Here is a 17459-nt window from a genome sequence, read left to right on the forward strand (position 1 = left end):
CTTTTGTACAGAACTTCATACATAATTCAGTGTTCAAACCTACCAGTCTGCGTTGTCTCTTCAGCTTCTCAAATATCTGCTGCAAGTAAAAAAAATTTTTTCTATACCCTGAATAATGCCATGAACATGTATGATTTACGCTAATTTGCAAGGTTACATACTGCACTTCACAACTTTGGATATGAATTCAAGCAGGCTAGAAAATTTGTTCTCTCAAAAGAAAAATGCACCATTATTCGCGTCTTCCCGAATTTCGGCACAGCTATACTTGTATACATAAGAATGAGCAAATATCTGTTCCGACCTCACGCCCCATGAAAAGCCTTCGGAAAAGAGAACTAAGTACGACATGTTACTGCGATCACTGCATGAACTGGTCTACGCTGCATTGACACGCTCAGATGAGGTTTTCTTCGCTCTTGAGCTCCCTCGCAATCTTGCTTCGAGTCACTGGCTTCTAACAGCGGGTCGTAGTCCATATCCAGTTGGCTGCGCTACCAGCAAGCCACCAGGCAGTCCTGTGAATTTTTCACCTCCTGAGTGCGCGCATCCAAGGCACGCAGTTGCTGACGACGGAGCTGAAAAAGCGCAGAGCTTCACGCAGAAAATTAAAATAAATCGTGTTGCCTAATGTCGCGAAGCGACACGCGTGTTATGAAGAAGAAAATATGAAAAGCTGCAATTCGTCTCCGTTTTATCACGTGACTAGAACCCAATCGATAAACGGGAACAGAGTACCGCTTGGAAATGGAACCAAAACTTTTCTTGAGTCACTTCACAAACGGTAGACAGCACTAAATCCGGTGCATGTGACGTAATGTCATGTGGTTCCATCCTGGACGGCGTGTGCGCGAGTGCGCCTACGGGACGCAGTTTGGCAATAGTGCTCGGCACGATACTTCACAAAAGTATCTTCAATACCGATACCTCATACTATAAAAAATTGTATTTCCGATACCAATACAATATACAGAACCCGCCAATATAAAGAACCAGAATTGATTTCCGATAGAGATACTCGATACTGTTTCATCGACACTTCGATACATCACAGAAATCTAATATTAATAAAGAAGGTATTATGCTTAACTAAGTTAAAACATTTCTACTTGGTTCCTGAAATATTTGTATAATCATTCATTTATTTATTCATTTTTTTATTTATTTATTCATAACGTTAGCCCTTTTTGGGCCGATGCTGGGTGGCACTCTAATGACATTTGTTTTCCGCACGGCCTCATGGCAACAAGAACATAGGTGCACAGTACACAGCAGACCCCAAGAAATGCGCAAACGCAAGTACACTCACGAGAAACAGCCTTTTACGACGAACCCTCTGCCCCACAACTCAGTTCAAAGGGGAAAAAAAGAAAAATCAGAAACAAACGCGCCACAATGCTGCCAACTCCACAGAATGAGCGATAATAACTCTTTTCACACAGAAACTAAACAGTAAGGAAGAAATAGCAAATGCAAAGAACACACATGCCTGTCAAAAAATGTTGCCACATCGCTATGATGTGTATGTAGTATCGTAGTGGTGGAGGATGGATACTTCGAGTAATCCGAGGGAATTACTTTCTATCATGTCGCGCGGTAACGAGTTTCCTTCTTCAGTCGTTCTTAGAAAAAAAAGAATATTTAAACGTATCTGTTCCTACCAGTATAGAAAGTAGCTGTCCTGGGTGACTACTTCTTAATAGACACGAGGACCTATCTTGAAGATACGGTTTTGTGAACAAGTTGAATTAGCGTTTTATCATTTATATATATATATATATATATTAACCTGACCATTTCTAGTCGCTTTGAAAGTTACGGTAAATTTAGTTTAGCAAGAAGTTCTGTGACCTAGTCTGTTGATCTTTATTTCGACAGTATAAACCTCGCTGCATGTCTCTGAACCTTCTCAGCTTTATCTGTTTGGTTTTTCCTGAATGGTTCCAATACGTTGCTTCCGTACTCCAGCTTAGGGCGCACTAGGGTCGTAAGGCAGTAGACTGACATTCACTGGCGCAAGTCTAAGTTTGCGTTTCAAATACGTAAGTTTTCGCTCGGCTTATGCGCATATAATATTTACGTGCAGCTTCCAATTCAAATCGTCCCATATGGTTACGCCTAGTTATTTGAAGTGCCTGAAACGTGCTATAGGCTTCCCGTCTAATTCATAATCAAAAGTGTGAATATGTTTAGTTTCCCTAGTAATCATTGCAAAAACTGCTTTCGCTTGATTTATTTTCATTTTTAATCTGGAACCCCATTCATGAATTCATGAATAGTGTTTAAGCCTGCATTCAACAAGACCTGGTCTCCACGACTTGAAACTATTGAATAAATAAGACAATTATCCGCAAATAGGAAAAAGTAATTTTAGTGTTGCGTCTTTCAACGCTGTCATTAATGTAGCTTAGACATGAAACTGGGCCCAGTACGGATCTGTGGGCAGCTGCTGATGTTACTGGCAGCATTTCATATTTAGCGCCGCGCACTTGAGCGAACTGAAATCTAACTGCTATGTATGACTGAATCCATTAGACAATTTTTTGTTAACACCAAGGTAAGCCAGTTTTGTGAGCAGCTCAGAATGCGCGACCCGGTCGAATGCTTTCCACAAGTCCAACCATATAGCGTCAATCTGGCTTTTTTGGTCAATAGCATACGCAAAATAATGAACTGTTTAAGTTAGCTGTGTTGCCGTCGACAGACGTTGCCTGAAGCCGTGCTGATTACGAATGAAAGTGTTGACATTCTCAAAGTAGCGCTACAGACTTTTTGAAAAGATATGCTCCAGGATTTTTCAGCACGTGCAGTTTATTGAAATTGGTCTATAATTTTAAAAGTTGTGTTTTCTCCCGGACTTATAGATAGGGAGCACTCGGGCACGTAACCAGTCGGCTGGCAAACTGCGTTCTTTTAGGGATGCGTGAAAAATAATGAAAAGATACTTCGCCATCCATTAAGCATAGCGTTTTAAAATTCATTAGGTATTCCAAGTGGACCAGCTGACTTCTTGGCGTCTAAATTCAATAAAAGGGAAAGAATCCCCTCTTCGGACGGAATAACGTCTTCGATATCCGAAGGCACTTCAACATTAATTTCATTCTAGTTTACTGTCTGCGCATGTGGAGGTCGGACACGGAGTGAAAAAATGTATTACACATATAAGCGATTGCAGCGGGATATAGTAATTACACATCCATCCTCTAAAATATAACCAATTCTTTCTTTCGACGGGGCAAGATGACGCCGAAACCGCTGCGGCGAATGCTTTATAAAGTTTGCCAATGTGCTACAGTAATAGTTTTCCTGGGCACTCTTCAACTTCTCTAAGAATCACAGACAACAATGATATCTCAGCCTGGTTTGTTGTTTTGTCTGTGTTTTTGAAAGGGCTTAAACGAATCCGACTCACTAATTTATTAAGCTCTAACTTCTTTTAACTCTGCACTCAGCGCAGCTGGTCTCGTTCGAACTTCAGCATTGGACTCAAGACATGGTGACGCTGAAATGATCACTTCCGTTAGCAGCCCCGGAAAATCTTTTTTTTATGTAGATTACCTTCGTGCGAACCGGTCTGTTAGCACTTGACTGCACAGGAGTAAACGAATCATTTTCTGGTGCTTCTCGTTTTTTACTGCAATGTTTATCCGGTCTCCTGCACCCTTCCTCTATGCAAAGGGGCATGCTCCGTGTGCTTGAGAAAGCCGAGCAGTTATTTCCCCAATCATTGTGTTTAACAGGTTTCAAGTTGAGCATGCTATGTTAAAAGCTAGAAGGAACGGAACGAAAATAAAATGGCTGAAAGTTTTTATTTCGCAAAACATATATTACTGATTTTTGTTATTTAGTTGTTATTTAACGGCATAAAGGAGCTTCACTTGCTCAAACTGCAGGGCTCTTCAGCATTTGCTCAAACCGCCTGTCGGAAAGAGCCCTGCGACGCTCTCGTGCTATAAACAAAGCAAATGAAAAAAGCCTGTCTACAGAGGAGAAGCTGAATACGTTTCCCACTAGCATTTAATGACGGTGTTTTTTATCAACGAATAACAGTGAAGCATAGCCGCATCGACTCGACAATTCTGCATCTGTATTTAAAAATTGAAGTTTCACTAACACCTCCTCAGTATGCGTCGACTGATGCGTTTAAAACTGTCGGCGCTGAGAACCAAATTAAAATGACTGTTGAAAAGCGCGTGACCTTTATCGTGCTGACAAAGTCAGCAACAGATGTTTTGTAAATTTCTGTGCAAAACAGAGGAAGTGTTCTGGGTCTCGTGGCAACCACCCCAGGTTGAAATAGGGGTGTTGTTTTTACCACAACAGTGAGCCTCTTTCCTCGTCCCTCCTGTCACCGAGTGTACTGAAATACAACGTTTACGTCGTCTGTCTGTGAAGCAATGAACGCAGGAATTCAGGTCTGATTCGGCCAACGGCGTTGGCGTCGTCTGTTCTTAATTCTACTCCATTCCTTTTCTCAAGGAACTACCTCCTGATCGAGCGCCGCCGGTCCAGCGTCTCTCACATCAGCCTTAAAATATGCGGTGCAGTTTTTTTTATTGTCGAGTATCGGCAAAATACACGATACTCTAAAAACATTTTTTCGATACTGATACTCCGATACTTTTTCGCAAACGATACCTAATAGTAATAAACAAAATGTATCAAAACATAGTTGCAAAGATACATATATTTTCGATACTGCCCATGCTTTTTTTGGCAATGCGCCACCGGGTGAAAGGATTGGTGAACCAGAAACCACGGTATGATGCTACACGGTGCTACATCTGGTGCTACGGAAAGCTACTTTTGGCAAGGCTGTGCGAAATGACGATTATCTGAGTGAAGGCTGAGCGTGTCTGGGGGCACATTTTTTAATGTCGTGAATTCGGTGTGTCCAGTGCAATCAGCACTGAAAACTCCATTCCACGCCAGGTGTCAAGATTTTTTCAATGGTGGTGATTGATGCCCTTTCAACCGTTCAAAGTTTAATAATTTAAAATCATTCAAAGGAAATAAATACCAACCGAGATGGTTGGTGTTTTATCCGTAAAAAAAGGATCAAAATGGCACTTCGAACTTAACTTCCTCGCAGAGCGATGGACGCCTGTTTTCACCTCTGTGCGCTTTGGTGTTATACGTGCCCCGATGCAGTTCCTCCGTCGATACCGACGCGGGATCTGGAGACACGACTAAAGGTGGTGGAGGGAGCACAAGCGACGCTACGGTGCCCGGCCCAAGGAAGGCCTGTGCCCACCATCGTGTGGATGCAGGGCCCGGAGGTGGTCGCCAATGATGCAGAGGACACTAGGATCGAGATGCCCGCCGGCGACCAGCAGTCGCTGGTTATCCGGCGGGTGCAGCTTGGAGACCGCAGATTCACCTGCCTTGCGGGCAACGCAGCAGGGACTGCCGAGATCACATTCGTCCTCGACGTCATGGGTATTTGTGTTTCCTACCTTCCTTGAAGGTTGCAGAAGCAATGGGCTTTAATGGGCCTCTCCTAACACTTAAGCCTTTCATATCTTCACCGCTTCGTCGTAACGAAAATTAAAAGTGAGAGAAAGCCACAGTCGACAAAAGGTTAGTGAATATCTCTGTAATCTGCGATTCGCTGATGAAATTGACTTGCTAAGTCACTCAGGGGATGAATTTCAAAGCACACATCCCCTTTGTCGCCGGGGAGCAAGGAACCACCTGGAAACAAGGTAAAAGTCCGGTCCGATCTCTCGGAAGCGTTACAAACTCTTAGTGCTGACAGTTTAGTAATTGTTGGAGATTTAAACCGGCCAGAGATTGCTTGCTCACCAGTATATTCCCCATCCAGGACTGATTCTCAGGCAAGCAATGAGAAGTTAAGGATATGTAGGTCGTTCTCGTTATCGTAAATATCTTTTCAGCCAGCGTGTCACATTAATGTGTTAGATCTACTCCTGACTAACATTGCAATGACAGCAAAGCCTCCACTGATCATATCCGGCATCAGTTATCCCTATGCTGGTCGTATTGACATGAAGCTGCAATATGCGAAAGTTTTAGATCCCGGTTTCTTGGCGTATTTGTAACTACTAGAAGGATCGAACAGCAGAAACCTCACTTACACTGGATAATTACTACGACGTATATGAAGGGCTATCGGAGTCACTAAATAGAAACGATTTATGAAGCCTATCCATCGATAAAATAAAGGAACTGCGCGACATATACGTTCCGTCCTTGGTGATGACGCCACAGCGCAGCAGAAGTATGTCCTCGTGCAACAGAAAGTTGCATGTTGTAGCTAATAAAAGAGAACAAGCTTGCGTAGTTGTCAGAAATAATCCGTCACATGCGCATAAAGATAGACTTCTTCAGTTGGCAAAAGAAATGAGTTCGGTGGTGAACGAACCAAAGGGTATAATTTCCAGTTCTTTCCACTTGCCAATTGAAAATGAGCCGAAAAAGTTAAGGAAGTTTATTTGATATGAAATGGAAAGGATGATCTGCCTATCCCACTGCTTCAACATGATGGTGCTGAAGTAAGTGATAATCTCGATAAAGCAAACTTTTTGAGTGTCTTTAGTTCTGTGTTTTCTACACATCTTAGTTCCAATGACACTAGACGGATTGGTGCATTCTGCACTGCCAACGGATGACATTCTTATTGACCAGCGTGGAATTATGATGGTGCTAAAAGGATTGAAAGCCGCAAAAGCCAATAGTCCTGACGAGTAATAAAATGGGTTGCTTTCGTCTTGTGCAAGTTCTCTGACGAAATATATTTACCTTCTTTTTCCAAAATCATTAAAGACAGTGATTTGCCCAAGGACTGGAAAATGGCATATGTTGTGCCGATTCATAAGACGGTGCCACGTAATCTAGATTCAAGTGATTGCCCCTTGTCGCTCCCAGGTGCACTTTCTAAGGTTTTGGAGCATGTATTTTTAAGAACGGAACTCGTACGCGATATAGCTGCTTCTTTAGATAAAGGAGTTTCTGTTGACTGCGTGTTTCTCGATTTTATGAAAACGTTTGACGTCGTACGACATACTTTATTACTAAGTATTTCAAGAAAGTACTTCTTGTTCAGATGTTTTTTCGGTGATACCAAACACAACTTGCGTACTTTTATGCGAGAGTATATTGATGTCTTTTGCTGCACTCTCATGTCTGCGACACTGGCATGGCGTGCTACTACTGCAGCCGCGCACTGCGGGGAGGGATTCAGTTGTTCTAGCGCACCGGCTCTTTCACATGGGAGCCAGAAACTTAAGAAAAGTGCGCCGTTTTGTGTTTCTCTCTCGCCCACTGGTCGTCCTCTATCCCTATCTTCGCAATTATTTTTGTAGCACGTCGTGCAGCGCCTGTAAAATTCTGGTATACCTGCACACAATGTGAAGCAAAGACGATGTAGAGCAATAATGTGAAGGAAAGGGCCAATGCTGAGCGCTAGCAGAAACACGCACAAATCTGGGAAGTCATCTATCGAGCGCTTGACGTAAAAAATGGGCCGCCAGCAAGCCCGATTTACTACGATACATTTTGTGAACGACGATTGGGGACGCTAGCCAGCACTCCTTCGCCAGGGAACAGCAGGAGGAAGAGCGATCGAGAAGGCCTCTCTACCTGAGAGCGCAATTTCAAGAGGGCGCGGAGGAGCATCATTACCACGTGCGACCGGCATGTCACAGCGGTGTAACCACTGCATTTTAACGCAGCCTACTTTTATGAGACGAAGCTGATGTAGATCACGCTAAAATTTGACACGCACGACCGGTAGACATAATTCTTTGCACAGGTCAGAAAACTGTAGGATGTTCCAGTAGTGCCCAGGAACTGCACAAAATGACAGCGGCTACGAGTACCACTGCGAATGTAGGTGCGACCTTTGCAGCTATAGCTGCAAAAATTCCATATATCTCCTCGACACCCGTAAGGCCGCAGGGTTGGTCAACTGAAGCCAACGTGGCGCAATCGAATACCTACAGGTAAAGGGGGGGGGGGGGGGGGGGGCGAGGCGCAAAGAAAAGACGGAGACATATGGGCCAGCTCGAAAGAGAAGGAATGAGGAGAGGGGTGAGAAAATAATGCAGGTGCATCCATACCACGCGTGGTCTATAGGCGTGCGTATGTGGATGAAAACGACCCGATCGAATGCACGAGGGCAAGCAGGAAGGCTCTGATTATGACTGTGCTTACATATTACAGCAAGAAGCGGCAATATCTGATTCAAGACCGTGATTTGCACTCTACGGAGAGAAAAATTATTTGGACTAATAAAAAACAATTAAGAAAAAAAAAGAGTCCGGCTCGTGGAACCGGATATAAGGGGCTTAACTGTATTTTCCCGTAGTGATGACTGCAGTCCAGACAGCAGGAATACAGTCAAAATCGCTTCTAAACAAAACTTTATTTGGGCTGACTTGCGCCCAGAAAGGACGGGATCACTCGGCGGCGGCGTAGAAACAAGCGTGCTCGTCGAACAGAATCCCTGCTGATCTCGGTCGTGCTCAATTTAAGGCTGATAGCGAGCTTTCTAGATAAGGCATGCAAAGTTACTAGACCATTGTGGAACAGCGTAGACTCTGATTCGTCTGGATCCCATCAATCGAGATAAATCTGATCACCTCTTGCGTCACAACCAAAACGATAAAGCAGCGTTGCGCCAGCTTTGAAGAATGAACAAACACTGCAAAGATTCGCGGCATTCCTCCCTCTCAAAGAAGAATCTACCCCTTGATTTAAAACAAAAGGCAACTACAAGGAAATAAAACATACAGTGCAAAAATAACCACCGCGTGTGACAACACAGCGTCCTTTAGAGAGCATAATAGGGCTTCAGACGGACGCCATAGACAACTTCTGGTCATACGCGGCGTCGCTGGGATGCAGCCATTTCGTCGGATACGACTTCATAGCCCAATTCACCTAACACAGACTCGGTTTCCTGGCTTGTATTGCGTCTTAATATATTATAGCGTCTGACGTCGGTCCGCTGCTGGTCTTCGATCAGTAATAGGGCGAGTCTTCGGACTTCTGCGTGTTGTAGGTAGGCGGCGACATCGACGTTATCTTCTTCGGTAACGTTCGGCAGCATGGCGTCCAGCGTGGTCGTGGCCTCCCTGCCATGGACGAGCCTAAAAGGCGTGATCTGGGTGGTCTCCTTCAGTGCGGTGTTGTATGCGAAGACGATGTAAGGCAGGATGACGTCCCAGGTCTTGTGTTCGGCATCGACATACATGGCGAGCATATCGGCGATGTTTTTTTCAGGCGCTCGGTCAGTCCGTTGGTCTGCAGATGACATGCAGTTGTCGTCCGGTGGCTGGTTTGGCTGTAACGCAGGATGGCTTGCGTCAGTTCCGCCGTGAATGTTGTTCCTCTGTACGTTATGAGCGCATCGGGGGCGCCCTGTCGCAGAAGAATGCATTCCACGAGAAATTTGGCGTGTTCTGCTGCTGTTCCGTTTGGTAGGGCTTTTGCCTCGGCGTTGCAGGTCTGGTAGTCGGTCGCAATAATGATCCACTTATTTCCAGATATTGACTTCTGGAAAGATCCAAGCAAGTCCATGCCGATCTGCTTAAAAGGCCTTGAGGGGGGTTTAATAGGATTCAGAAATCCTGCTGGTCGAGTTGAAGGGGTCTTTCGTCGCTGGCAATCTCGGCTTGTTTTCACGTAATGTGCGACATCGGCAAACAGCAGGGGCCAGTAATACTTGTATTGAATGCGGCGAAGGGTGCGGGAAAACCCGAGATGTCCAGCTGTCGGCTCGTCGTTTGAAGCCTGAAGAACTTCTCCGCGCAGACTTCCAGGTGCAACAAGGAGGTAGGCTGCTTTGTTCGCTGCAAAATTCTTCGTCACGAGCACATCATTCTGTAAACAGAACGAAGACAATCCTCGCTTCAACGAGGCGGGGGCTGACGAAACCTTGTCTTCCAAGTAATCGATGTGGCATTTTAGGTCGGGGTCTGAGCGTTGCTGTTGTGCAAAAGAGCTGGAGCTGGTGGGTCCCAGGAAGGCGTCCTCATCGTCGTCCGGCGGCGGTGCATCTAAGGTGCTCGTGACAGGCAGTCGGCCTCAGAGTGCTTGCGTCCGGACTTTTAAACGACGGTGACGTAAAACTCCTGGAGGCGCAGGCTCCATCGAGCGAGGCGGCTGGAGGGGCCCTTCAAACTCTCAAGCCAGCACAGTGCGTGGTGATCGCTAACCACCTTGAATGGTCGTCCGCACAGGTAGGGGCGGAATTTTGACGTAGCCCAGATGATGGCAAGGCACTCCTCAGTTGTCGAAAAATTAGCCTCGCCTTTGGACAGGGAACGGCTAGCGTATGCCATGACCTTCTCCACTCCGTCAGTTTTCTGAACGAGGACAGCGCCCAGGCCCATGCTACTTGCGTCGGTATGAAATTCAGTCTCGGCGTTTTAATCAAAGTGCGCGAGGATCGATGGGGGCTGTAAACGACGCTGAAGTTTTTTGAAGGCTTCCACTTGCGGCCCTTCCCATTAATATGAGACGTCTGCTTTGTCAGGTGGCTTAGTGGCCCGACGATGCGCGAAAGGTTCTTGACAAATCGTCGGTAATACGGGCACAGTCCGAGGAATCTGTGCACAGCTTTCTTATCGGCCGGCGGTGGAGACAGAGAGAGAGAGAATAAGCTTTATTTACAGAGTCTTTGAAGAGGAAGGCTCTCTTCTGGCGCAGGCGGGCTACTGTCGCATGGTGGCCTTCATCTCTTGGATCTCGGCGACCTGGTCAGCTCTCTCTGTGAGCAAGTTTTGCTGCCACTGGTCCGAGCTGCGCAGCGCGGTCTCCCACTGCTTAAAGGGTTTTTACTTCAGGCCCACATGATGTGGTTAAGGTTAGCATACTCTCCGCAGCTTTTGCATTCTGCAGAGTATATATCTGGTTGAATTTGGCTAGTATTGCGGGGCATGAGAATGTGTGCGTTTCGAGCTGCCTGAGAGTGGTTGCTTTTTCAGCGTGAGCGTGGGGTTGGCAGGGCCATATTCCAATCTGCTCCTTTGATAGAAAGCTGTGATTTCACTAAAAGTGAGTTGATGGTCTCTCGCTGAGCTGGCCCCGTGGTTTGGGAACGCGTCTGGTCCTGCCCAGATAGTTAGTTCTCGGGTTATGTTGTTGACCTTTTCGTTTCCTGGGAGGCCTGAGTGTGCGGGGGTCCATATTATTTTGATTCGAGTTTCTATCATACACCTCATAGATGAGGCCACGTCTGCCTAGGCGAGGCCACGTCTGCCTAGGCGAGGCCATGTCTGCCTAGGCGAGGCCACGTGTGCCTAGATTATGCCACGTCTGCCTAGGCGAGGCCACGTCTGCCTAGATGAGGCCACGTGTGCCTAGATTATGCCACGTCTGCCTAATGAGGCCACATCAGCCTAGGGGAGGCCATGTCTGCCTAGGGGAGGTCATGTCTGCCTAGGCGAGGCCACGTCTGCCGAGGCGAGGCCATGTCTGCCTAGGCGAGGCCACGTCCGCCTAGGCGAGGCCACGTCTGCCTAGGCGAGGCCACGTCTGCCTAGATGAGGCCACGTGTGCCTAGATTATGCCACGTCTGCCTAATGAGGCCACATCAGCCTAGGGGAGGCCATGTCTGCCTAGGGGAGGTCATGTCTGCCTAGGCGAGGCCACGTCTGCCTAGGCGAGGCCATGTCTGCCTAGGCGAGGCCACGTCCGCCTAGGCGAGGCCACGTCTGCCTAGGCGAGGCCACGTCTGCCTAGATGAGGCCACGTGTGCCTAGATTATGCCACGTCTGCCTAATGAGGCCACATCAGCCTAGGGGAGGCCATGTCTGCCTAGGGGAGGTCATGTCTGCCTAGGCGAGGCCACGTCTGCCTAGGCGAGGTCATGTCTGCCTAGGCGAGGCCACGTCCGCCTAGGCGAGGCCACGTCTGCCTAGGCGAGGCCACGTCTGCCTAGATGAGGCCACGTGTGCCTAGATTATGCCACGTCTGCCTAATGAGGCCACATCAGCCTAGGGGAGGCCATGTCTGCCTAGGGGAGGTCATGTCTGCCTAGGGGAGGCCACGTCTGCCTAGTTAAGGCCCCGTTTGCCTATATGAGGCCACGTCTGCCTAGATTAGGCCACGTCTGCCTCGATGAGGACACGTCTGCCTAGATGAGGCCCCGTCTGCCTATATGAGGCCACGTCTGCCTAGGCGAGGGCACATCTGCCCAGATTAGGCCGTCTGCCTAGGGGAGGCCATGTCTGCCTAGGGGAGGCCACGTCTGCCTAGATAAGGCCCCGTTTGCCTATATGAGGCCACGTCTGCCTAGATGAGGCCACGTGTGCCTAGATTATGCCACGTCTGCCTAATGAGGCCACATCATCCTAGGGGAGGCCACATCAGCCTAGGGGAGGCCATGTCTGCCTAGGGGAGGCCACGTCTGCCTAGATAAGGCCCCGTTTGCCTATATGAGGCCACGTCTGCCTCGATGAGGACACGTCTGCCTAGATGAGGCCCCGTCTGCCTATATGAGGCCACGTCTGCCTAGGCGAGGGCACATCTGCCCAGATTAGGCCATGTCTGCCTAGGGGAGGCCATGTCTGCCTAGGGGAGGCCACGTCTGCCTAGATAAGGCCCCGTTTGCCTATATGAGGCCACGTCTGCCTAGATTAGGCCACGTCTACCTAAATTAGGCCATGTCTGCCTATATGAGGCCACGTCTGCCTAGATTAGGCCACGTCTGCCTAGATTAGGCTATGTCTGCCTATATTAGGCCTCGTCTGCCTAGATTAGGCCATGTCTGCCTAGGGGAGGCCACGTCTGCCTGAATTCCTGAATTCCTCCAGGCGTCGCATTTCCTGGAGCTTGGACGTTGTTCTTAGGTTGGGCGGGCGGGGATAGGGGGGCGGCGCTCGGCAACAGCTGGTTCACGTCGAAGATGTGGACTTCGGCTGTGTCGTTGGGGCTTAGGACTGCGTATAGCAGTGGCGTAGGTTATGGCTAGAGCTTCAGCTGGAAGCGAAGGTGACGGGGAGCCAAGCGCAGGCTGCACTTCTGAAGGGTCGCAACTTGAGGCTGGTCGAAAGATAGTAATAGGCGACGCCACTCTTCCCGTACTATTTCGCGGATCACATCCCGCAGGTTTCCTCCGAATGCTGCGCCATCCGAGAAGGTTGTGTAGGTCAATCGGAGCTGTCATGAGTAATGGCGGGTTCGTGTTTCCAAAGTTTTCTCAATGGCGGCTGCTTCGCTGGGGAATTCAGCGACGTCTTGAATGGGTTGCGGCTCAGCCCAATGAAAATTGCCTCTTTAGCACCATGCATCGCAAGCTCAACCTTCTTCTCTTCCGTCATGTCAGGATCGACACGTCGAAAAAGGCGATTCATGTCTTTGATGTATGCAGCTACTTTCTCGTTCGGGTGCTGGATGCGTGACTGTAGAAGTAGCTGAGCTCTTTCTTTCCTGACCATAATTCCGATGTCTTCAGGAACTGCCGCTTCAATGATTCCTATGTCGCTAGAGAAGCTTTGTGGTTTTCGAACCAAATTCTCGCTGATCCTTCCAAGGCGAAGAAAACATGGCTCATTTTAGTCTGGTCCTTTCAGCTGTTGAACACGGCGACACGATCAAACTGTTCCAGCCATTCTCCGGGATCCTCGGTCGGTGAACCGTTGAACGTGGCCGGAAGTAGGGATTGGTGCAAAATAATGGGGGCTGGTTTCGTAGCCATGGCTGGCGTCGCCGTTGTGGAATCGTTTTCTCGCGTGCAGTCCGGTAGAAGTCCGTGTTCAGGTGAACGCCTCTGGAAACGACGACTGCTTCGCAATTCGTCTTCGGTTGGGACGGCTTCTGCGGCTTTCTCGTGATCTGCTTCTTTGAAACGGTTCGAGCTGCTTTGGCGGCTCCCAGGAGGTGAGGGTGACAGGGACATCTGTTAGCCCGTCCACCAGATGTCTCGTAGTGGTGACTGCAGTTCGGAGAGCAGGAATGCAGCGAAAATGACTTGTAAACAAAGCTGTTTATTTGGGCTGACTTGCGCCCACAAAGGACTGGTTAACTCGGCGGTGGCGTAGCAACAGACGTGCTCATCGAACAGAATCCCCGCCGATATCAGTCGTGCTCAACTGAAAGCTGATAGCGAACTTTCGAGATAAAGTGTGCAGAGTTGCTAGAACATTCTGGAATAACGTATACTCGAGTCCGTCTGTATGCGCTCAATCGAGATGAATCTTGTCGCGTCTTGCATCACAACCAAAGCAATAAGGCGTTCCGGCAACTTTGAAGAATGAATTAACTAACAGTACAAAGATTCGCGGTAATATTAAGACCGTGAGAGGCGAAGGAAAAACATGCAGGGTGGTGGCAACGGAAGCGGAATAAAGCAATGTGTACAGCTGGATAGAACGCAAAACGTGCCGATAGCATTCAATGCCAGTGACTAGCCCAACTCTCTATTTTAAATACGCCTCTCCAAGGGCTCCGGCTCCAGCTAGGTGAAGGTCGAAATGCAAACAAAACAACAAAACGCTACGCCTGCCACCGACGCGGCCGCTTTCTCACCCAGCTGCCTTGAGGTGAAGTGTCGTTGTCCGCGAGTTCTCTTTAAGCGTCGCGAAGGAAGACACGAGGTTTCGTGCCCGCTCCCTCTTTGCTCCGGATAGTCCGCGATGTCAACGCGCGTCGCTGTTTGTTTCTAGTACTTGTTGCTTAAAGCCTGATCACTAAGTTGTTCACCACCGAAGTGAAAAGAATAAAATCGTACGAATGCCTCAGGGCCTGCACAGAAGAGTTTGTTTTTTGGCTTAGTGACTGAAGTAGTTACATTAATTTCCCACCAGTCTTATCGGAATTAGTCATGACGCGAACAAATGCCGCCACATTTAAAGGTAACACTGAAGCCAAATTAAAGTTTATATATTTATTTATTGACGCTCCCCCTGAAGGCCCTCGCTTGGAAGGTGAGGGGAGGGATAAACAATTTTATGAACGTCAGAATTTAAGAAAAACCAGTGCAAGGGTAAAAAGCATAAATGAACACTTCATAACACTCAAGTAAGGAAAAAAACAACAAATTAATTACAACCAACTTCCAGCACCTAGAATGAACTCTCGAAAATATTTTGTCGATTTCAGCCATAGGTAACCGAGTTCCATTGACAAAATGACTGCGCTAACCAAAAACGGACCTTTCATAAGGTATAAGAGGTCAGAAAAATTCAGGGGGCACTTTGACTGTCTAAACTGCGTAGAGGCGAAAGCGTTCTCCGCACCACTTTCGCTGCTTCTGTGGCACTGGTGGCGTCACATATAATTGAGTACTTATTACTAAGTAATGACAAATCACTAATTAATGGTTAATTACTGATTAATGCCTGAATACTAATTCACTGCTAATTAATGACGCTTAAGCTTCGCCTTCAGAAGTGGAACGCGCCACTTCTGCCAGGGAGTTCACAGAACGCCACCACCTGTTCGGCGCGATGCCTTGCCCTTTGAATGCAACGCTTTTTGAGGAAAGGAAATGGCGCAGTAATTCTGTGTCATCCCGGTGGACACCTGAACCGCACCGTAGAGGAAGGGAGGATGTGGGAGTGAAAGAAGACAAACAGGGCCAGTAATCAAGAAAATGAAAATTGTATTTGAGGAAAGGAATTCCACGCAGTAACTGTCTCACATATCGCGGAGGACACCCGTCAAAATTCAGGGGGCACTTTTTTGACCTAAAGTGTGGTCACTGATGTGTGGTTCAGTTAACCTTCGCCTCTAAGAGTGGAACGCGACAGCATCTTGCAACGCTGCCAGGGAGTCCATAGAACGCCATCGCCCATTCGGTTGTACGCCTCGTTCGTCGGTAAATGATTTTTTGTGGAAAGGAAATGTATCTGTCTTTCATATCTCGGTGGACACCTAAACCTCGGCGGAAGGGAAGGGAGGAGGATGAAAGTGAGTGAAGACACCGTATTCACTAGACGCGCCTTTGTTCAATCCAAACCTTCGAGCTGGCATGGCGGAGTGGATACCATGCTCGTCTCGCACGCCGAAGACCGGGGTTCGATTCCCGAGCTCGACCGATTTCCTACTCGGTTTTATTTGTTTATATGGCCTGACTATAAAAGTTAATTAGGCTAGTTGGGTAATTAAGCAATTAACTAAGCTCAGTCCCACTTACTTGGAGCATCACTATACGATCCCTTCAATTGGTTGCATGGTTACTAGCCAAAGTACAATTGGCCCCGTTTGAAATTCGAGCACTCTGACGTCACGAGCGCTTCGACCAATTGAAAAGCGTGACATTTCTGTCGACAACTGCTGCCTACAACGATTAAAGGCTTCCGCCTTAAAATGAAACACAGGTGTCACCACAAGCGCCCGTCTTCGCAGTGAAACTGTCGTGACGCTCAGACAGTTTTCTCTTCGCGGACCCTTGAGGCCAGGCTACACCAGCGTCCATCCTGGAGTGGCTAACACGGAGTACCCTTCGTGTTAGCCGGAAAAACGGGTAACACTAAACGGAAAGCGGGTTGCTGGAAAAACATTGCATTCAAGTTTTCTAGAGAATAAATGTGTCTCTTGCTGCCGGTAAAGCATTAACATTGCGAGGGGGAGCCATAAAATTGATATATAGAAACAACAAACATCGGATGGAATACCAGTGTCCCTTTATGATGCACGTCCATTAAGTAAACTATGAAGGGTACCAGCCGTCTTTTAGCCAAAAACTGCGGCTCGCGTCATCTGTCCGATCAGTTCATACTGAGAGAGAGAGAACAGACTAACCCTTTACCTTGTATTCAATTGTATTCATTACGAAGTCAGTTTTTCTCCGAGCGTGCTTCCTTTGAGACGAATTAAGTATCCTTCATCTTGCAAACAACGTGCTTTTAAATGGCAACTAGCAAACTCAGCGAATATTCTGGTTGGATAGGTTGGATAGGAATGTACAAGCACCTTCTCGTAGGCACACTCGTTCAGAAAGACCATGCATGGTAGCGGTTTGCCTCGTACTTCCTTTGGCTGCCGCTTCTATAGGTGTAAAGAACTTCTATAGGTATCAGTTTGTCGTTAATCCTTTTAGGGGCTACTCACCATTTCAACTCAAAACAAATAGTTTTCAGCCTAAATAATATATCCAGAACCGACGAAAGCCAAATAATCAGTTTTTCAACAGAAAATGCGGACGGATAATTTTTACCGGTACGTAAGGTCTTTTCAGGAACTGTCGAAACAGTTCAAAACTGTGACATTTAAATACCGTGATTCATGAAATTAACACCCTAGGGATCGAGACGTATTACTGACCGACGAAGGTGCGATGGACGCAAGAAATGAAGAAGAAAATCTGATATCAGTGCTGAAGGCAAAATCCGTCTGCAAGAAAATGTCGAACAGCGTAGTAGAAAGCTATGTTTTTTAACTAATATTCGCTGAGTTTGCTAGTTCCCATTTAAAAGCACGCTGTTTGCAAGATGAAGGATACTTAATTCGTCTCAAAGGAAGCACGCTCGGAGAAAAACTGACTTCGT

The sequence above is a fragment of the Amblyomma mixtum genome, chromosome 3 (genome assembly GCF_055824585.1).
Source record: "Amblyomma mixtum isolate Tamu chromosome 3, ASM5582458v1, whole genome shotgun sequence".
Classification (NCBI taxonomy): domain Eukaryota; kingdom Metazoa; phylum Arthropoda; class Arachnida; order Ixodida; family Ixodidae; genus Amblyomma; species Amblyomma mixtum.